The following is a 15,529-nucleotide window of genomic DNA, read 5'->3' on the forward strand; positions in this document are numbered from 1 at the left end:
GAAAAAAAATGAAATACAATCGAAGTTTAATTTTCAAAAACGACGTAAAATTACGCTAATTAACAAAAAGAACACGAAATTTTGGCAAAAAGAGGTGCAACACAAGGACTTCCCAGGAGGTCACCCATCCTAGTACTACTCTCGCCCAAGCACGCTTAACTACGGAGTTCTGATGGGATCCGGTGCATTAGTGCTGGTATGATCGCACCTGAAAGTAAAGCGTTGTAATTGTATATATGCATTTCTAAGTTTATTTTTCAAAAAAGACGTCAAATTACGTTAATTAACGAATAGAGTTTTAGGTTGCGTTAATTAACGAAAAAAAATGAAATACAATCGAAGTTTAATTTTCAAAAACGACGTAAAATTACGCTAATTAACAAAAAGAACACGAAATTTTGGCAAAAAGAGGTGCAACACAAGGACTTCCCAGGAGGTCACCCATCCTAGTACTACTCTCGCCCAAGCACGCTTAACTGCGGAGTTCTGATGGGATCCGGTGCATTAGTGCTGGTATGATCGCACCTGAAAGTAAAGCGTTGTAATTGTATATATGCATTTCTAAGTTTATTTTTCAAAAAAGACGTCAAATTACGTTAATTAACGAATAGAGTTTTAGGTTGCGTTAATTAACGAAAAAAAATGAAATACAATCGAAGTTTAATTTTCAAAAACGACGTAAAATTACGCTAATTAACAAAAAGAACACGAAATTTTGGCAAAAAGAGGTGCAACACAAGGACTTCCCAGGAGGTCACCCATCCTAGTACTACTCTCGCCCAAGCACGCTTAACTGCGGAGTTCTGATGGGATCCGGTGCATTAGTGCTGGTATGATCGCACCTGAAAGTAAAGCGTTGTAATTGTATATATGCATTTCTAAGTTTATTTTTCAAAAAAGACGTCAAATTACGTTAATTAACGAATAGAGTTTTAGGTTGCGTTAATTAACGAAAAAAAATGAAATACAATCGAAGTTTAATTTTCAAAAACGACGTAAAATTACGCTAATTAACAAAAAGAACACGAAATTTTGGCAAAAAGAGGTGCAACACAAGGACTTCCCAGGAGGTCACCCATCCTAGTACTACTCTCGCCCAAGCACGCTTAACTGCGGAGTTCTGATGTGATCCGGTGCATTAGTGCTGGTATGATCGCACCTGAAAGTAAAGCGTTGTAATTGTATATATATGCATTTCTAAGTTTATTTTTCAAAAAAGACGTCAAATTACGTTAATTAACGAATAGAGTTTTAGGTTGCGTTAATTAACGAAAAAAAATGAAATACAATCGAAGTTTAATTTTCAAAAACGACGTAAAATTACGCTAATTAACAAAAAGAACACGAAATTTTGGCAAAAAGAGGTGCAACACAAGGACTTCCCAGGAGGTCACCCATCCTAGTACTACTCTCGCCCAAGCACGCTTAACTGCGGAGTTCTGATGGGATCCGGTGCATTAGTGCTGGTATGATCGCACCTGAAAGTAAAGCGTTGTAATTGTATATATATGCATTTCTAAGTTTATTTTTCAAAAAAGACGTCAAATTACGTTAATTAACGAATAGAGTTTTAGGTTGCGTTAATTAACGAAAAAAATGAAATACAATCGAAGTTTAATTTTCAAAAACGACGTAAAATTACGCTAATTAACAAAAAGAACACGAAATTTTGGCAAAAAGAGGTGCAACACAAGGACTTCCCAGGAGGTCACCCATCCTAGTACTACTCTCGCCCAAGCACGCTTAACTGCGGAGTTCTGATGGGATCCGGTGCATTAGTGCTGGTATGATCGCACCTGAAAGTAAAGCGTTGTAATTGTATATATGCATTTCTAAGTTTATTTTTCAAAAAAGACGTCAAATTACGTTAATTAACGAATAGAGTTTTAGGTTGCGTTAATTAACGAAAAAAAATGAAATACAATCGAAGTTTAATTTTCAAAAACGACGTAAAATTACGCTAATTAACAAAAAGAACACGAAATTTTGGCAAAAAGAGGTGCAACACAAGGACTTCCCAGGAGGTCACCCATCCTAGTACTACTCTCGCCCAAGCACGCTTAACTGCGGAGTTCTGATGGGATCCGGTGCATTAGAGCTGGTATGATCGCACCTGAAAGTAAAGCGTTGTAATTGTATATATGCATTTCTAAGTTTATTTTTCAAAAAAGACGTCAAATTACGTTAATTAACGAATAGAGTTTTAGGTTGCGTTAATTAACGAAAAAAAATGAAATACAATCGAAGTTTAATTTTCAAAAACGACGTAAAATTACGCTAATTAACAAAAAGAACACGAAATTTTGGCAAAAAGAGGTGCAACACAAGGACTTCCCAGGAGGTCACCCATCCTAGTACTACTCTCGCCCAAGCACGCTTAACTGCGGAGTTCTGATGGGATCCGGTGCATTAGTGCTGGTATGATCGCACCTGAAAGTAAAGCGTTGTAATTGTATATATGCATTTCTAAGTTTATTTTTCAAAAAAGACGTCAAATTACGTTAATTAACGAATAGAGTTTTAGGTTGCGTTAATTAACGAAAAAAAATGAAATACAATCGAAGTTTAATTTTCAAAAACGACGTAAAATTACGCTAATTAACAAAAAGAACACGAAATTTTGGCAAAAAGAGGTGCAACACAAGGACTTCCCAGGAGGTCACCCATCCTAGTACTACTCTCGCCCAAGCACGCTTAACTGCGGAGTTCTGATGGGATCCGGTGCATTAGTGCTGGTATGATCGCACCTGAAAGTAAAGCGTTGTAATTGTATATATATGCATTTCTAAGTTTATTTTTCAAAAAAGACGTCAAATTACGTTAATTAACGAATAGAGTTTTAGGTTGCGTTAATTAACGAAAAAAATGAAATACAATCGAAGTTTAATTTTCAAAAACGACGTAAAATTACGCTAATTAACAAAAAGAACACGAAATTTTGGCAAAAAGAGGTGCAACACAAGGACTTCCCAGGAGGTCACCCATCCTAGTACTACTCTCGCCCAAGCACGCTTAACTGCGGAGTTCTGATGGGATCCGGTGCATTAGTGCTGGTATGATCGCACCTGAAAGTAAAGCGTTGTAATTGTATATATGCATTTCTAAGTTTATTTTTCAAAAAAGACGTCAAATTACGTTAATTAACGAATAGAGTTTTAGGTTGCGTTAATTAACGAAAAAAAATGAAATACAATCGAAGTTTAATTTTCAAAAACGACGTAAAATTACGCTAATTAACAAAAAGAACACGAAATTTTGGCAAAAAGAGGTGCAACACAAGGACTTCCCAGGAGGTCACCCATCCTAGTACTACTCTCGCCCAAGCACGCTTAACTGCGGAGTTCTGATGGGATCCGGTGCATTAGAGCTGGTATGATCGCACCTGAAAGTAAAGCGTTGTAATTGTATATATGCATTTCTAAGTTTATTTTTCAAAAAAGACGTCAAATTACGTTAATTAACGAATAGAGTTTTAGGTTGCGTTAATTAACGAAAAAAAATGAAATACAATCGAAGTTTAATTTTCAAAAACGACGTAAAATTACGCTAATTAACAAAAAGAACACGAAATTTTGGCAAAAAGAGGTGCAACACAAGGACTTCCCAGGAGGTCACCCATCCTAGTACTACTCTCGCCCAAGCACGCTTAACTGCGGAGTTCTGATGGGATCCGGTGCATTAGTGCTGGTATGATCGCACCTGAAAGTAAAGCGTTGTAATTGTATATATATGCATTTCTAAGTTTATTTTTCAAAAAAGACGTCAAATTACGTTAATTAACGAATAGAGTTTTAGGTTGCGTTAATTAACGAAAAAAAATGAAATACAATCGAAGTTTAATTTTCAAAAACGACGTAAAATTACGCTAATTAACAAAAAGAACACGAAATTTTGGCAAAAAGAGGTGCAACACAAGGACTTCCCAGGAGGTCACCCATCCTAGTACTACTCTCGCCCAAGCACGCTTAACTGCGGAGTTCTGATGGGATCCGGTGCATTAGAGCTGGTATGATCGCACCTGAAAGTAAAGCGTTGTAATTGTATATATGCATTTCTAAGTTTATTTTTCAAAAAAGACGTCAAATTACGTTAATTAACGAATAGAGTTTTAGGTTGCGTTAATTAACGAAAAAAAATGAAATACAATCGAAGTTTAATTTTCAAAAACGACGTAAAATTACGCTAATTAACAAAAAGAACACGAAATTTTGGCAAAAAGAGGTGCAACACAAGGACTTCCCAGGAGGTCACCCATCCTAGTACTACTCTCGCCCAAGCACGCTTAACTACGGAGTTCTGATGGGATCCGGTGCATTAGTGCTGGTATGATCGCACCTGAAAGTAAAGCGTTGTAATTGTATATATGCATTTCTAAGTTTATTTTTCAAAAAAGACGTCAAATTACGTTAATTAACGAATAGAGTTTTAGGTTGCGTTAATTAACGAAAAAAAATGAAATACAATCGAAGTTTAATTTTCAAAAACGACGTAAAATTACGCTAATTAACAAAAAGAACACGAAATTTTGGCAAAAAGAGGTGCAACACAAGGACTTCCCAGGAGGTCACCCATCCTAGTACTACTCTCGCCCAAGCACGCTTAACTGCGGAGTTCTGATGGAATCCGGTGCATTAGTGCTGGTATGATCGCACCTGAAAGTAAAGCGTTGTAATTGTATATATGCATTTCTAAGTTTATTTTTCAAAAAAGACGTCAAATTACGTTAATTAACGAATAGAGTTTTAGGTTGCGTTAATTAACGAAAAAAAATGAAATACAATCGAAGTTTAATTTTCAAAAACGACGTAAAATTACGCTAATTAACAAAAAGAACACGAAATTTTGGCAAAAAGAGGTGCAACACAAGGACTTCCCAGGAGGTCACCCATCCTAGTACTACTCTCGCCCAAGCACGCTTAACTACGGAGTTCTGATGGGATCCGGTGCATTAGTGCTGGTATGATCGCACCTGAAAGTAAAGCGTTGTAATTGTATATATGCATTTCTAAGTTTATTTTTCAAAAAAGACGTCAAATTACGTTAATTAACGAATAGAGTTTTAGGTTGCGTTAATTAACGAAAAAAAATGAAATACAATCGAAGTTTAATTTTCAAAAACGACGTAAAATTACGCTAATTAACAAAAAGAACACGAAATTTTGGCAAAAAGAGGTGCAACACAAGGACTTCCCAGGAGGTCACCCATCCTAGTACTACTCTCGCCCAAGCACGCTTAACTGCGGAGTTCTGATGGGATCCGGTGCATTAGTGCTGGTATGATCGCACCTGAAAGTAAAGCGTTGTAATTGTATATATGCATTTCTAAGTTTATTTTTCAAAAAAGACGTCAAATTACGTTAATTAACGAATAGAGTTTTAGGTTGCGTTAATTAACGAAAAAAAATGAAATACAATCGAAGTTTAATTTTCAAAAACGACGTAAAATTACGCTAATTAACAAAAAGAACACGAAATTTTGGCAAAAAGAGGTGCAACACAAGGACTTCCCAGGAGGTCACCCATCCTAGTACTACTCTCGCCCAAGCACGCTTAACTGCGGAGTTCTGATGGGATCCGGTGCATTAGTGCTGGTATGATCGCACCTGAAAGTAAAGCGTTGTAATTGTATATATGCATTTCTAAGTTTATTTTTCAAAAAAGACGTCAAATTACGTTAATTAACGAATAGAGTTTTAGGTTGCGTTAATTAACGAAAAAAAATGAAATACAATCGAAGTTTAATTTTCAAAAACGACGTAAAATTACGCTAATTAACAAAAAGAACACGAAATTTTGGCAAAAAGAGGTGCAACACAAGGACTTCCCAGGAGGTCACCCATCCTAGTACTACTCTCGCCCAAGCACGCTTAACTGCGGAGTTCTGATGGGATCCGGTGCATTAGTGCTGGTATGATCGCACCTGAAAGTAAAGCGTTGTAATTGTATATATATGCATTTCTAAGTTTATTTTTCAAAAAAGACGTCAAATTACGTTAATTAACGAATAGAGTTTTAGGTTGCGTTAATTAACGAAAAAAATGAAATACAATCGAAGTTTAATTTTCAAAAACGACGTAAAATTACGCTAATTAACAAAAAGAACACGAAATTTTGGCAAAAAGAGGTGCAACACAAGGACTTCCCAGGAGGTCACCCATCCTAGTACTACTCTCGCCCAAGCACGCTTAACTGCGGAGTTCTGATGGGATCCGGTGCATTAGTGCTGGTATGATCGCACCTGAAAGTAAAGCGTTGTAATTGTATATATGCATTTCTAAGTTTATTTTTCAAAAAAGACGTCAAATTACGTTAATTAACGAATAGAGTTTTAGGTTGCGTTAATTAACGAAAAAAAATGAAATACAATCGAAGTTTAATTTTCAAAAACGACGTAAAATTACGCTAATTAACAAAAAGAACACAAAATTTTGGCAAAAAGAGGTGCAACACAAGGACTTCCCAGGAGGTCACCCATCCTAGTACTACTCTCGCCCAAGCACGCTTAACTGCGGAGTTCTGATGGGATCCGGTGCATTAGAGCTGGTATGATCGCACCTGAAAGTAAAGCGTTGTAATTGTATATATGCATTTCTAAGTTTATTTTTCAAAAAAGACGTCAAATTACGTTAATTAACGAATAGAGTTTTAGGTTGCGTTAATTAACGAAAAAAAATGAAATACAATCGAAGTTTAATTTTCAAAAACGACGTAAAATTACGCTAATTAACAAAAAGAACACGAAATTTTGGCAAAAAGAGGTGCAACACAAGGACTTCCCAGGAGGTCACCCATCCTAGTACTACTCTCGCCCAAGCACGCTTAACTGCGGAGTTCTGATGGGATCCGGTGCATTAGTGCTGGTATGATCGCACCTGAAAGTAAAGCGTTGTAATTGTATATATATGCATTTCTAAGTTTATTTTTCAAAAAAGACGTCAAATTACGTTAATTAACGAATAGAGTTTTAGGTTGCGTTAATTAACGAAAAAAATGAAATACAATCGAAGTTTAATTTTCAAAAACGACGTAAAATTACGCTAATTAACAAAAAGAACACGAAATTTTGGCAAAAAGAGGTGCAACACAAGGACTTCCCAGGAGGTCACCCATCCTAGTACTACTCTCGCCCAAGCACGCTTAACTGCGGAGTTCTGATGGAATCCGGTGCATTAGTGCTGGTATGATCGCACCTGAAAGTAAAGCGTTGTAATTGTATATATGCATTTCTAAGTTTATTTTTCAAAAAAGACGTCAAATTACGTTAATTAACGAATAGAGTTTTAGGTTGCGTTAATTAACGAAAAAAAATGAAATACAATCGAAGTTTAATTTTCAAAAACGACGTAAAATTACGCTAATTAACAAAAAGAACACGAAATTTTGGCAAAAAGAGGTGCAACACAAGGACTTCCCAGGAGGTCACCCATCCTAGTACTACTCTCGCCCAAGCACGCTTAACTGCGGAGTTCTGATGGGATCCGGTGCATTAGTGCTGGTATGATCGCACCTGAAAGTAAAGCGTTGTAATTGTATATATGCATTTCTAAGTTTATTTTTCAAAAAAGACGTCAAATTACGTTAATTAACGAATAGAGTTTTAGGTTGCGTTAATTAACGAAAAAAAATGAAATACAATCGAAGTTTAATTTTCAAAAACGACGTAAAATTACGCTAATTAACAAAAAGAACACGAAATTTTGGCAAAAAGAGGTGCAACACAAGGACTTCCCAGGAGGTCACCCATCCTAGTACTACTCTCGCCCAAGCACGCTTAACTGCGGAGTTCTGATGGGATCCGGTGCATTAGTGCTGGTATGATCGCACCTGAAAGTAAAGCGTTGTAATTGTATATATGCATTTCTAAGTTTATTTTTCAAAAAAGACGTCAAATTACGTTAATTAACGAATAGAGTTTTAGGTTGCGTTAATTAACGAAAAAAAATGAAATACAATCGAAGTTTAATTTTCAAAAACGACGTAAAATTACGCTAATTAACAAAAAGAACACAAAATTTTGGCAAAAAGAGGTGCAACACAAGGACTTCCCAGGAGGTCACCCATCCTAGTACTACTCTCGCCCAAGCACGCTTAACTGCGGAGTTCTGATGGGATCCGGTGCATTAGAGCTGGTATGATCGCACCTGAAAGTAAAGCGTTGTAATTGTATATATGCATTTCTAAGTTTATTTTTCAAAAAAGACGTCAAATTACGTTAATTAACGAATAGAGTTTTAGGTTGCGTTAATTAACGAAAAAAAATGAAATACAATCGAAGTTTAATTTTCAAAAACGACGTAAAATTACGCTAATTAACAAAAAGAACACGAAATTTTGGCAAAAAGAGGTGCAACACAAGGACTTCCCAGGAGGTCACCCATCCTAGTACTACTCTCGCCCAAGCACGCTTAACTGCGGAGTTCTGATGGGATCCGGTGCATTAGTGCTGGTATGATCGCACCTGAAAGTAAAGCGTTGTAATTGTATATATATGCATTTCTAAGTTTATTTTTCAAAAAAGACGTCAAATTACGTTAATTAACGAATAGAGTTTTAGGTTGCGTTAATTAACGAAAAAAAATGAAATACAATCGAAGTTTAATTTTCAAAAACGACGTAAAATTACGCTAATTAACAAAAAGAACACGAAATTTTGGCAAAAAGAGGTGCAACACAAGGACTTCCCAGGAGGTCACCCATCCTAGTACTACTCTCGCCCAAGCACGCTTAACTACGGAGTTCTGATGGGATCCGGTGCATTAGTGCTGGTATGATCGCACCTGAAAGTAAAGCGTTGTAATTGTATATATGCATTTCTAAGTTTATTTTTCAAAAAAGACGTCAAATTACGTTAATTAACGAATAGAGTTTTAGGTTGCGTTAATTAACGAAAAAAAATGAAATACAATCGAAGTTTAATTTTCAAAAACGACGTAAAATTACGCTAATTAACAAAAAGAACACGAAATTTTGGCAAAAAGAGGTGCAACACAAGGACTTCCCAGGAGGTCACCCATCCTAGTACTACTCTCGCCCAAGCACGCTTAACTGCGGAGTTCTGATGGAATCCGGTGCATTAGTGCTGGTATGATCGCACCTGAAAGTAAAGCGTTGTAATTGTATATATGCATTTCTAAGTTTATTTTTCAAAAAAGACGTCAAATTACGTTAATTAACGAATAGAGTTTTAGGTTGCGTTAATTAACGAAAAAAAATGAAATACAATCGAAGTTTAATTTTCAAAAACGACGTAAAATTACGCTAATTAACAAAAAGAACACGAAATTTTGGCAAAAAGAGGTGCAACACAAGGACTTCCCAGGAGGTCACCCATCCTAGTACTACTCTCGCCCAAGCACGCTTAACTGCGGAGTTCTGATGGGATCCGGTGCATTAGTGCTGGTATGATCGCACCTGAAAGTAAAGCGTTGTAATTGTATATATGCATTTCTAAGTTTATTTTTCAAAAAAGACGTCAAATTACGTTAATTAACGAATAGAGTTTTAGGTTGCGTTAATTAACGAAAAAAAATGAAATACAATCGAAGTTTAATTTTCAAAAACGACGTAAAATTACGCTAATTAACAAAAAGAACACGAAATTTTGGCAAAAAGAGGTGCAACACAAGGACTTCCCAGGAGGTCACCCATCCTAGTACTACTCTCGCCCAAGCACGCTTAACTACGGAGTTCTGATGGGATCCGGTGCATTAGTGCTGGTATGATCGCACCTGAAAGTAAAGCGTTGTAATTGTATATATGCATTTCTAAGTTTATTTTTCAAAAAAGACGTCAAATTACGTTAATTAACGAATAGAGTTTTAGGTTGCGTTAATTAACGAAAAAAAATGAAATACAATCGAAGTTTAATTTTCAAAAACGACGTAAAATTACGCTAATTAACAAAAAGAACACGAAATTTTGGCAAAAAGAGGTGCAACACAAGGACTTCCCAGGAGGTCACCCATCCTAGTACTACTCTCGCCCAAGCACGCTTAACTGCGGAGTTCTGATGGGATCCGGTGCATTAGTGCTGGTATGATCGCACCTGAAAGTAAAGCGTTGTAATTGTATATATGCATTTCTAAGTTTATTTTTCAAAAAAGACGTCAAATTACGTTAATTAACGAATAGAGTTTTAGGTTGCGTTAATTAACGAAAAAAAATGAAATACAATCGAAGTTTAATTTTCAAAAACGACGTAAAATTACGCTAATTAACAAAAAGAACACGAAATTTTGGCAAAAAGAGGTGCAACACAAGGACTTCCCAGGAGGTCACCCATCCTAGTACTACTCTCGCCCAAGCACGCTTAACTGCGAAGTTCTGATGGGATCCGGTGCATAAGTGCTGGTATGATCGCACCTGAAAGTAAAGCGTTGTAATTGTATATATGCATTTCCAAGTTTATTTTTCAAAAAAGACGTCAAATTACGTTAATTAACGAATAGAGTTTTAGGTTGCGTTAATTAACGAAAAAAAATGAAATACAATCGAAGTTTAATTTTCAGAAACGACGTAAAATTACGCTAATTAACAAAAAGAACACGAAATTTTGGCAAAAAGAGGTGCAACACAAGGACTTCCCAGGAGGTCACCCATCCTAGTACTACTCTCGCCCAAGCACGCTTAACTGCGGAGTTCTGATGGGATCCGGTGCATTAGTGCTGGTATGATCGCACCTGAAAGTAAAGCGTTGTAATTGTATATATGCATTTCTAAGTTTATTTTTCAAAAAAGACGTCAAATTACGTTAATTAACGAATAGAGTTTTAGGTTGCGTTAATTAACGAAAAAAAAATGAAATACAATCGAAGTTTAATTTTCAAAAACGACGTAAAATTACGCTAATTAACAAAAAGAACACGAAATTTTGGCAAAAAGAGGTGCAACACAAGGACTTCCCAGGAGGTCACCCATCCTAGTACTACTCTCGCCCAAGCACGCTTAACTGCGGAGTTCTGATGGGATCCGGTGCATTAGTGCTGGTATGATCGCACCTGAAAGTAAAGCGTTGTAATTGTATATATGCATTTCTAAGTTTATTTTTCAAAAAAGACGTCAAATTACGTTAATTAACGAATAGAGTTTTAGGTTGCGTTAATTAACGAAAAAAAATGAAATACAATCGAAGTTTAATTTTCAAAAACGACGTAAAATTACGCTAATTAACAAAAAGAACACGAAATTTTGGCAAAAAGAGGTGCAACACAAGGACTTCCCAGGAGGTCACCCATCCTAGTACTACTCTCGCCCAAGCACGCTTAACTGCGGAGTTCTGATGGGATCCGGTGCATTAGTGCTGGTATGATCGCACCTGAAAGTAAAGCGTTGTAATTGTATATATGCATTTCTAAGTTTATTTTTCAAAAAAGACGTCAAATTACGTTAATTAACGAATAGAGTTTTAGGTTGCGTTAATTAACGAAAAAAAATGAAATACAATCGAAGTTTAATTTTCAAAAACGACGTAAAATTACGCTAATTAACAAAAAGAACACGAAATTTTGGCAAAAAGAGGTGCAACACAAGGACTTCCCAGGAGGTCACCCATCCTAGTACTACTCTCGCCCAAGCACGCTTAACTGCGGAGTTCTGATGGGATCCGGTGCATTAGTGCTGGTATGATCGCACCTGAAAGTAAAGCGTTGTAATTGTATATATGCATTTCTAAGTTTATTTTTCAAAAAAGACGTCAAATTACGTTAATTAACGAATAGAGTTTTAGGTTGCGTTAATTAACGAAAAAAAATGAAATACAATCGAAGTTTAATTTTCAAAAACGACGTAAAATTACGCTAATTAACAAAAAGAACACGAAATTTTGGCAAAAAGAGGTGCAACACAAGGACTTCCCAGGAGGTCACCCATCCTAGTACTACTCTCGCCCAAGCACGCTTAACTGCGGAGTTCTGATGGGATCCGGTGCATTAGTGCTGGTATGATCGCACCTGAAAGTAAAGCGTTGTAATTGTATATATATGCATTTCTAAGTTTATTTTTCAAAAAAGACGTCAAATTACGTTAATTAACGAATAGAGTTTTAGGTTGCGTTAATTAACGAAAAAAATGAAATACAATCGAAGTTTAATTTTCAAAAACGACGTAAAATTACGCTAATTAACAAAAAGAACACGAAATTTTGGCAAAAAGAGGTGCAACACAAGGACTTCCCAGGAGGTCACCCATCCTAGTACTACTCTCGCCCAAGCACGCTTAACTGCGGAGTTCTGATGGGATCCGGTGCATTAGTGCTGGTATGATCGCACCTGAAAGTAAAGCGTTGTAATTGTATATATGCATTTCTAAGTTTATTTTTCAAAAAAGACGTCAAATTACGTTAATTAACGAATAGAGTTTTAGGTTGCGTTAATTAACGAAAAAAAATGAAATACAATCGAAGTTTAATTTTCAAAAACGACGTAAAATTACGCTAATTAACAAAAAGAACACAAAATTTTGGCAAAAAGAGGTGCAACACAAGGACTTCCCAGGAGGTCACCCATCCTAGTACTACTCTCGCCCAAGCACGCTTAACTGCGGAGTTCTGATGGGATCCGGTGCATTAGAGCTGGTATGATCGCACCTGAAAGTAAAGCGTTGTAATTGTATATATGCATTTCTAAGTTTATTTTTCAAAAAAGACGTCAAATTACGTTAATTAACGAATAGAGTTTTAGGTTGCGTTAATTAACGAAAAAAAATGAAATACAATCGAAGTTTAATTTTCAAAAACGACGTAAAATTACGCTAATTAACAAAAAGAACACGAAATTTTGGCAAAAAGAGGTGCAACACAAGGACTTCCCAGGAGGTCACGCATCCTAGTACTACTCTCGCCCAAGCACGCTTAACTACGGAGTTCTGATGGGATCCGGTGCATTAGTGCTGGTATGATCGCACCTGAAAGTAAAGCGTTGTAATTGTATATATGCATTTCTAAGTTTATTTTTCAAAAAAGACGTCAAATTACGTTAATTAACGAATAGAGTTTTAGGTTGCGTTAATTAACGAAAAAAAATGAAATACAATCGAAGTTTAATTTTCAAAAACGACGTAAAATTACGCTAATTAACAAAAAGAACACGAAATTTTGGCAAAAAGAGGTGCAACACAAGGACTTCCCAGGAGGTCACCCATCCTAGTACTACTCTCGCCCAAGCACGCTTAACTGCGAAGTTCTGATGGGATCCGGTGCATAAGTGCTGGTATGATCGCACCTGAAAGTAAAGCGTTGTAATTGTATATATGCATTTCCAAGTTTATTTTTCAAAAAAGACGTCAAATTACGTTAATTAACGAATAGAGTTTTAGGTTGCGTTAATTAACGAAAAAAAATGAAATACAATCGAAGTTTAATTTTCAGAAACGACGTAAAATTACGCTAATTAACAAAAAGAACACGAAATTTTGGCAAAAAGAGGTGCAACACAAGGACTTCCCAGGAGGTCACCCATCCTAGTACTACTCTCGCCCAAGCACGCTTAACTGCGGAGTTCTGATGGGATCCGGTGCATTAGTGCTGGTATGATCGCACCTGAAAGTAAAGCGTTGTAATTGTATATATGCATTTCTAAGTTTATTTTTCAAAAAAGACGTCAAATTACGTTAATTAACGAATAGAGTTTTAGGTTGCGTTAATTAACGAAAAAAAAATGAAATACAATCGAAGTTTAATTTTCAAAAACGACGTAAAATTACGCTAATTAACAAAAAGAACACGAAATTTTGGCAAAAAGAGGTGCAACACAAGGACTTCCCAGGAGGTCACCCATCCTAGTACTACTCTCGCCCAAGCACGCTTAACTGCGGAGTTCTGATGGGATCCGGTGCATTAGTGCTGGTATGATCGCACCTGAAAGTAAAGCGTTGTAATTGTATATATGCATTTCTAAGTTTATTTTTCAAAAAAGACGTCAAATTACGTTAATTAACGAATAGAGTTTTAGGTTGCGTTAATTAACGAAAAAAAATGAAATACAATCGAAGTTTAATTTTCAAAAACGACGTAAAATTACGCTAATTAACAAAAAGAACACGAAATTTTGGCAAAAAGAGGTGCAACACAAGGACTTCCCAGGAGGTCACCCATCCTAGTACTACTCTCGCCCAAGCACGCTTAACTGCGGAGTTCTGATGGGATCCGGTGCATTAGTGCTGGTATGATCGCACCTGAAAGTAAAGCGTTGTAATTGTATATATGCATTTCTAAGTTTATTTTTCAAAAAAGACGTCAAATTACGTTAATTAACGAATAGAGTTTTAGGTTGCGTTAATTAACGAAAAAAAATGAAATACAATCGAAGTTTAATTTTCAAAAACGACGTAAAATTACGCTAATTAACAAAAAGAACACGAAATTTTGGCAAAAAGAGGTGCAACACAAGGACTTCCCAGGAGGTCACCCATCCTAGTACTACTCTCGCCCAAGCACGCTTAACTGCGGAGTTCTGATGGGATCCGGTGCATTAGTGCTGGTATGATCGCACCTGAAAGTAAAGCGTTGTAATTGTATATATGCATTTCTAAGTTTATTTTTCAAAAAAGACGTCAAATTACGTTAATTAACGAATAGAGTTTTAGGTTGCGTTAATTAACGAAAAAAAATGAAATACAATCGAAGTTTAATTTTCAAAAACGACGTAAAATTACGCTAATTAACAAAAAGAACACGAAATTTTGGCAAAAAGAGGTGCAACACAAGGACTTCCCAGGAGGTCACCCATCCTAGTACTACTCTCGCCCAAGCACGCTTAACTGCGGAGTTCTGATGGGATCCGGTGCATTAGTGCTGGTATGATCGCACCTGAAAGTAAAGCGTTGTAATTGTATATATATGCATTTCTAAGTTTATTTTTCAAAAAAGACGTCAAATTACGTTAATTAACGAATAGAGTTTTAGGTTGCGTTAATTAACGAAAAAAATGAAATACAATCGAAGTTTAATTTTCAAAAACGACGTAAAATTACGCTAATTAACAAAAAGAACACGAAATTTTGGCAAAAAGAGGTGCAACACAAGGACTTCCCAGGAGGTCACCCATCCTAGTACTACTCTCGCCCAAGCACGCTTAACTGCGGAGTTCTGATGGGATCCGGTGCATTAGTGCTGGTATGATCGCACCTGAAAGTAAAGCGTTGTAATTGTATATATGCATTTCTAAGTTTATTTTTCAAAAAAGACGTCAAATTACGTTAATTAACGAATAGAGTTTTAGGTTGCGTTAATTAACGAAAAAAAATGAAATACAATCGAAGTTTAATTTTCAAAAACGACGTAAAATTACGCTAATTAACAAAAAGAACACAAAATTTTGGCAAAAAGAGGTGCAACACAAGGACTTCCCAGGAGGTCACCCATCCTAGTACTACTCTCGCCCAAGCACGCTTAACTGCGGAGTTCTGATGGGATCCGGTGCATTAGAGCTGGTATGATCGCACCTGAAAGTAAAGCGTTGTAATTGTATATATGCATTTCTAAGTTTATTTTTCAAAAAAGACGTCAAATTACGTTAATTAACGAATAGAGTTT

The 15,529-nt window shown here is 36.2% G+C and overlaps 49 non-coding genes across 49 annotated transcripts; all 49 read right to left on the reverse strand.

Annotated features, from left to right (window-relative positions):
* Positions 1 to 91: 91 nt before the first annotated feature.
* LOC146947897 (5S ribosomal RNA) lies at positions 92 to 210 on the reverse strand. The gene has a single exon (XR_015028837.1). It is a non-coding gene; the product is annotated as a 5S ribosomal RNA (ribosomal RNA).
* A 198-nt stretch (positions 211 to 408) lies between these two features.
* Positions 409 to 527, reverse strand: LOC146947898 (5S ribosomal RNA). Its single transcript, XR_015028384.1, has one exon. It is a non-coding gene; the product is annotated as a 5S ribosomal RNA (ribosomal RNA).
* A 198-nt stretch (positions 528 to 725) lies between these two features.
* On the reverse strand, positions 726 to 844 carry LOC146947899 (5S ribosomal RNA). Its single transcript, XR_015028386.1, has one exon. It is a non-coding gene; the product is annotated as a 5S ribosomal RNA (ribosomal RNA).
* Positions 845 to 1,042: 198 nt separating this feature from the next.
* On the reverse strand, positions 1,043 to 1,161 carry LOC146947900 (5S ribosomal RNA). The gene has a single exon (XR_015028977.1). It is a non-coding gene; the product is annotated as a 5S ribosomal RNA (ribosomal RNA).
* A 200-nt stretch (positions 1,162 to 1,361) lies between these two features.
* Positions 1,362 to 1,480, reverse strand: LOC146947901 (5S ribosomal RNA). The gene has a single exon (XR_015028387.1). It is a non-coding gene; the product is annotated as a 5S ribosomal RNA (ribosomal RNA).
* A 199-nt stretch (positions 1,481 to 1,679) lies between these two features.
* Positions 1,680 to 1,798, reverse strand: LOC146947902 (5S ribosomal RNA). Its single transcript, XR_015028388.1, has one exon. It is a non-coding gene; the product is annotated as a 5S ribosomal RNA (ribosomal RNA).
* A 198-nt stretch (positions 1,799 to 1,996) lies between these two features.
* On the reverse strand, positions 1,997 to 2,115 carry LOC146947903 (5S ribosomal RNA). The gene has a single exon (XR_015029006.1). It is a non-coding gene; the product is annotated as a 5S ribosomal RNA (ribosomal RNA).
* A 198-nt stretch (positions 2,116 to 2,313) lies between these two features.
* Positions 2,314 to 2,432, reverse strand: LOC146947904 (5S ribosomal RNA). The gene has a single exon (XR_015028389.1). It is a non-coding gene; the product is annotated as a 5S ribosomal RNA (ribosomal RNA).
* A 198-nt stretch (positions 2,433 to 2,630) lies between these two features.
* LOC146947905 (5S ribosomal RNA) lies at positions 2,631 to 2,749 on the reverse strand. Its single transcript, XR_015028390.1, has one exon. It is a non-coding gene; the product is annotated as a 5S ribosomal RNA (ribosomal RNA).
* Positions 2,750 to 2,948: 199 nt separating this feature from the next.
* On the reverse strand, positions 2,949 to 3,067 carry LOC146947906 (5S ribosomal RNA). The gene has a single exon (XR_015028391.1). It is a non-coding gene; the product is annotated as a 5S ribosomal RNA (ribosomal RNA).
* A 198-nt stretch (positions 3,068 to 3,265) lies between these two features.
* Positions 3,266 to 3,384, reverse strand: LOC146947907 (5S ribosomal RNA). The gene has a single exon (XR_015029007.1). It is a non-coding gene; the product is annotated as a 5S ribosomal RNA (ribosomal RNA).
* A 198-nt stretch (positions 3,385 to 3,582) lies between these two features.
* Positions 3,583 to 3,701, reverse strand: LOC146947908 (5S ribosomal RNA). The gene has a single exon (XR_015028392.1). It is a non-coding gene; the product is annotated as a 5S ribosomal RNA (ribosomal RNA).
* A 200-nt stretch (positions 3,702 to 3,901) lies between these two features.
* On the reverse strand, positions 3,902 to 4,020 carry LOC146947909 (5S ribosomal RNA). Its single transcript, XR_015029009.1, has one exon. It is a non-coding gene; the product is annotated as a 5S ribosomal RNA (ribosomal RNA).
* Positions 4,021 to 4,218: 198 nt separating this feature from the next.
* On the reverse strand, positions 4,219 to 4,337 carry LOC146947910 (5S ribosomal RNA). The gene has a single exon (XR_015028838.1). It is a non-coding gene; the product is annotated as a 5S ribosomal RNA (ribosomal RNA).
* A 198-nt stretch (positions 4,338 to 4,535) lies between these two features.
* LOC146947911 (5S ribosomal RNA) lies at positions 4,536 to 4,654 on the reverse strand. Its single transcript, XR_015029045.1, has one exon. It is a non-coding gene; the product is annotated as a 5S ribosomal RNA (ribosomal RNA).
* A 198-nt stretch (positions 4,655 to 4,852) lies between these two features.
* LOC146947912 (5S ribosomal RNA) lies at positions 4,853 to 4,971 on the reverse strand. Its single transcript, XR_015028839.1, has one exon. It is a non-coding gene; the product is annotated as a 5S ribosomal RNA (ribosomal RNA).
* Positions 4,972 to 5,169: 198 nt separating this feature from the next.
* LOC146947913 (5S ribosomal RNA) lies at positions 5,170 to 5,288 on the reverse strand. The gene has a single exon (XR_015028393.1). It is a non-coding gene; the product is annotated as a 5S ribosomal RNA (ribosomal RNA).
* A 198-nt stretch (positions 5,289 to 5,486) lies between these two features.
* On the reverse strand, positions 5,487 to 5,605 carry LOC146947914 (5S ribosomal RNA). Its single transcript, XR_015028394.1, has one exon. It is a non-coding gene; the product is annotated as a 5S ribosomal RNA (ribosomal RNA).
* Positions 5,606 to 5,803: 198 nt separating this feature from the next.
* Positions 5,804 to 5,922, reverse strand: LOC146947915 (5S ribosomal RNA). The gene has a single exon (XR_015028395.1). It is a non-coding gene; the product is annotated as a 5S ribosomal RNA (ribosomal RNA).
* Positions 5,923 to 6,121: 199 nt separating this feature from the next.
* LOC146947916 (5S ribosomal RNA) lies at positions 6,122 to 6,240 on the reverse strand. Its single transcript, XR_015028397.1, has one exon. It is a non-coding gene; the product is annotated as a 5S ribosomal RNA (ribosomal RNA).
* Positions 6,241 to 6,438: 198 nt separating this feature from the next.
* On the reverse strand, positions 6,439 to 6,557 carry LOC146947917 (5S ribosomal RNA). The gene has a single exon (XR_015029010.1). It is a non-coding gene; the product is annotated as a 5S ribosomal RNA (ribosomal RNA).
* A 198-nt stretch (positions 6,558 to 6,755) lies between these two features.
* Positions 6,756 to 6,874, reverse strand: LOC146947918 (5S ribosomal RNA). The gene has a single exon (XR_015028398.1). It is a non-coding gene; the product is annotated as a 5S ribosomal RNA (ribosomal RNA).
* Positions 6,875 to 7,073: 199 nt separating this feature from the next.
* Positions 7,074 to 7,192, reverse strand: LOC146947919 (5S ribosomal RNA). The gene has a single exon (XR_015029046.1). It is a non-coding gene; the product is annotated as a 5S ribosomal RNA (ribosomal RNA).
* Positions 7,193 to 7,390: 198 nt separating this feature from the next.
* On the reverse strand, positions 7,391 to 7,509 carry LOC146947920 (5S ribosomal RNA). Its single transcript, XR_015028399.1, has one exon. It is a non-coding gene; the product is annotated as a 5S ribosomal RNA (ribosomal RNA).
* A 198-nt stretch (positions 7,510 to 7,707) lies between these two features.
* Positions 7,708 to 7,826, reverse strand: LOC146947921 (5S ribosomal RNA). The gene has a single exon (XR_015028400.1). It is a non-coding gene; the product is annotated as a 5S ribosomal RNA (ribosomal RNA).
* Positions 7,827 to 8,024: 198 nt separating this feature from the next.
* On the reverse strand, positions 8,025 to 8,143 carry LOC146947922 (5S ribosomal RNA). The gene has a single exon (XR_015029011.1). It is a non-coding gene; the product is annotated as a 5S ribosomal RNA (ribosomal RNA).
* A 198-nt stretch (positions 8,144 to 8,341) lies between these two features.
* Positions 8,342 to 8,460, reverse strand: LOC146947923 (5S ribosomal RNA). Its single transcript, XR_015028401.1, has one exon. It is a non-coding gene; the product is annotated as a 5S ribosomal RNA (ribosomal RNA).
* Positions 8,461 to 8,660: 200 nt separating this feature from the next.
* On the reverse strand, positions 8,661 to 8,779 carry LOC146947924 (5S ribosomal RNA). Its single transcript, XR_015028840.1, has one exon. It is a non-coding gene; the product is annotated as a 5S ribosomal RNA (ribosomal RNA).
* Positions 8,780 to 8,977: 198 nt separating this feature from the next.
* LOC146947925 (5S ribosomal RNA) lies at positions 8,978 to 9,096 on the reverse strand. Its single transcript, XR_015029047.1, has one exon. It is a non-coding gene; the product is annotated as a 5S ribosomal RNA (ribosomal RNA).
* A 198-nt stretch (positions 9,097 to 9,294) lies between these two features.
* On the reverse strand, positions 9,295 to 9,413 carry LOC146947926 (5S ribosomal RNA). The gene has a single exon (XR_015028402.1). It is a non-coding gene; the product is annotated as a 5S ribosomal RNA (ribosomal RNA).
* Positions 9,414 to 9,611: 198 nt separating this feature from the next.
* On the reverse strand, positions 9,612 to 9,730 carry LOC146947927 (5S ribosomal RNA). The gene has a single exon (XR_015028842.1). It is a non-coding gene; the product is annotated as a 5S ribosomal RNA (ribosomal RNA).
* A 198-nt stretch (positions 9,731 to 9,928) lies between these two features.
* LOC146947928 (5S ribosomal RNA) lies at positions 9,929 to 10,047 on the reverse strand. Its single transcript, XR_015028403.1, has one exon. It is a non-coding gene; the product is annotated as a 5S ribosomal RNA (ribosomal RNA).
* A 198-nt stretch (positions 10,048 to 10,245) lies between these two features.
* LOC146947929 (5S ribosomal RNA) lies at positions 10,246 to 10,364 on the reverse strand. The gene has a single exon (XR_015029193.1). It is a non-coding gene; the product is annotated as a 5S ribosomal RNA (ribosomal RNA).
* Positions 10,365 to 10,562: 198 nt separating this feature from the next.
* Positions 10,563 to 10,681, reverse strand: LOC146947930 (5S ribosomal RNA). The gene has a single exon (XR_015028404.1). It is a non-coding gene; the product is annotated as a 5S ribosomal RNA (ribosomal RNA).
* A 199-nt stretch (positions 10,682 to 10,880) lies between these two features.
* LOC146947931 (5S ribosomal RNA) lies at positions 10,881 to 10,999 on the reverse strand. Its single transcript, XR_015028405.1, has one exon. It is a non-coding gene; the product is annotated as a 5S ribosomal RNA (ribosomal RNA).
* Positions 11,000 to 11,197: 198 nt separating this feature from the next.
* Positions 11,198 to 11,316, reverse strand: LOC146947932 (5S ribosomal RNA). Its single transcript, XR_015028406.1, has one exon. It is a non-coding gene; the product is annotated as a 5S ribosomal RNA (ribosomal RNA).
* A 198-nt stretch (positions 11,317 to 11,514) lies between these two features.
* Positions 11,515 to 11,633, reverse strand: LOC146947933 (5S ribosomal RNA). The gene has a single exon (XR_015028408.1). It is a non-coding gene; the product is annotated as a 5S ribosomal RNA (ribosomal RNA).
* Positions 11,634 to 11,831: 198 nt separating this feature from the next.
* On the reverse strand, positions 11,832 to 11,950 carry LOC146947934 (5S ribosomal RNA). Its single transcript, XR_015028409.1, has one exon. It is a non-coding gene; the product is annotated as a 5S ribosomal RNA (ribosomal RNA).
* A 199-nt stretch (positions 11,951 to 12,149) lies between these two features.
* On the reverse strand, positions 12,150 to 12,268 carry LOC146947935 (5S ribosomal RNA). Its single transcript, XR_015028410.1, has one exon. It is a non-coding gene; the product is annotated as a 5S ribosomal RNA (ribosomal RNA).
* A 198-nt stretch (positions 12,269 to 12,466) lies between these two features.
* On the reverse strand, positions 12,467 to 12,585 carry LOC146947936 (5S ribosomal RNA). Its single transcript, XR_015029012.1, has one exon. It is a non-coding gene; the product is annotated as a 5S ribosomal RNA (ribosomal RNA).
* Positions 12,586 to 12,783: 198 nt separating this feature from the next.
* On the reverse strand, positions 12,784 to 12,902 carry LOC146947937 (5S ribosomal RNA). The gene has a single exon (XR_015029309.1). It is a non-coding gene; the product is annotated as a 5S ribosomal RNA (ribosomal RNA).
* A 198-nt stretch (positions 12,903 to 13,100) lies between these two features.
* LOC146947938 (5S ribosomal RNA) lies at positions 13,101 to 13,219 on the reverse strand. Its single transcript, XR_015029194.1, has one exon. It is a non-coding gene; the product is annotated as a 5S ribosomal RNA (ribosomal RNA).
* A 198-nt stretch (positions 13,220 to 13,417) lies between these two features.
* Positions 13,418 to 13,536, reverse strand: LOC146947939 (5S ribosomal RNA). The gene has a single exon (XR_015028411.1). It is a non-coding gene; the product is annotated as a 5S ribosomal RNA (ribosomal RNA).
* Positions 13,537 to 13,735: 199 nt separating this feature from the next.
* On the reverse strand, positions 13,736 to 13,854 carry LOC146947940 (5S ribosomal RNA). The gene has a single exon (XR_015028412.1). It is a non-coding gene; the product is annotated as a 5S ribosomal RNA (ribosomal RNA).
* Positions 13,855 to 14,052: 198 nt separating this feature from the next.
* On the reverse strand, positions 14,053 to 14,171 carry LOC146947941 (5S ribosomal RNA). The gene has a single exon (XR_015028413.1). It is a non-coding gene; the product is annotated as a 5S ribosomal RNA (ribosomal RNA).
* A 198-nt stretch (positions 14,172 to 14,369) lies between these two features.
* Positions 14,370 to 14,488, reverse strand: LOC146947942 (5S ribosomal RNA). The gene has a single exon (XR_015028414.1). It is a non-coding gene; the product is annotated as a 5S ribosomal RNA (ribosomal RNA).
* A 198-nt stretch (positions 14,489 to 14,686) lies between these two features.
* Positions 14,687 to 14,805, reverse strand: LOC146947943 (5S ribosomal RNA). The gene has a single exon (XR_015028415.1). It is a non-coding gene; the product is annotated as a 5S ribosomal RNA (ribosomal RNA).
* Positions 14,806 to 15,004: 199 nt separating this feature from the next.
* Positions 15,005 to 15,123, reverse strand: LOC146947944 (5S ribosomal RNA). The gene has a single exon (XR_015028416.1). It is a non-coding gene; the product is annotated as a 5S ribosomal RNA (ribosomal RNA).
* Positions 15,124 to 15,321: 198 nt separating this feature from the next.
* On the reverse strand, positions 15,322 to 15,440 carry LOC146947945 (5S ribosomal RNA). Its single transcript, XR_015029013.1, has one exon. It is a non-coding gene; the product is annotated as a 5S ribosomal RNA (ribosomal RNA).
* Positions 15,441 to 15,529: the final 89 nt, after the last annotated feature.

This window comes from Medicago sativa, chromosome 2 (assembly GCF_051527215.1).
Source record: "Medicago sativa cultivar Bolivia chromosome 2, Bolivia_mono, whole genome shotgun sequence".
Classification (NCBI taxonomy): Eukaryota; Viridiplantae; Streptophyta; class Magnoliopsida; order Fabales; family Fabaceae; genus Medicago; species Medicago sativa.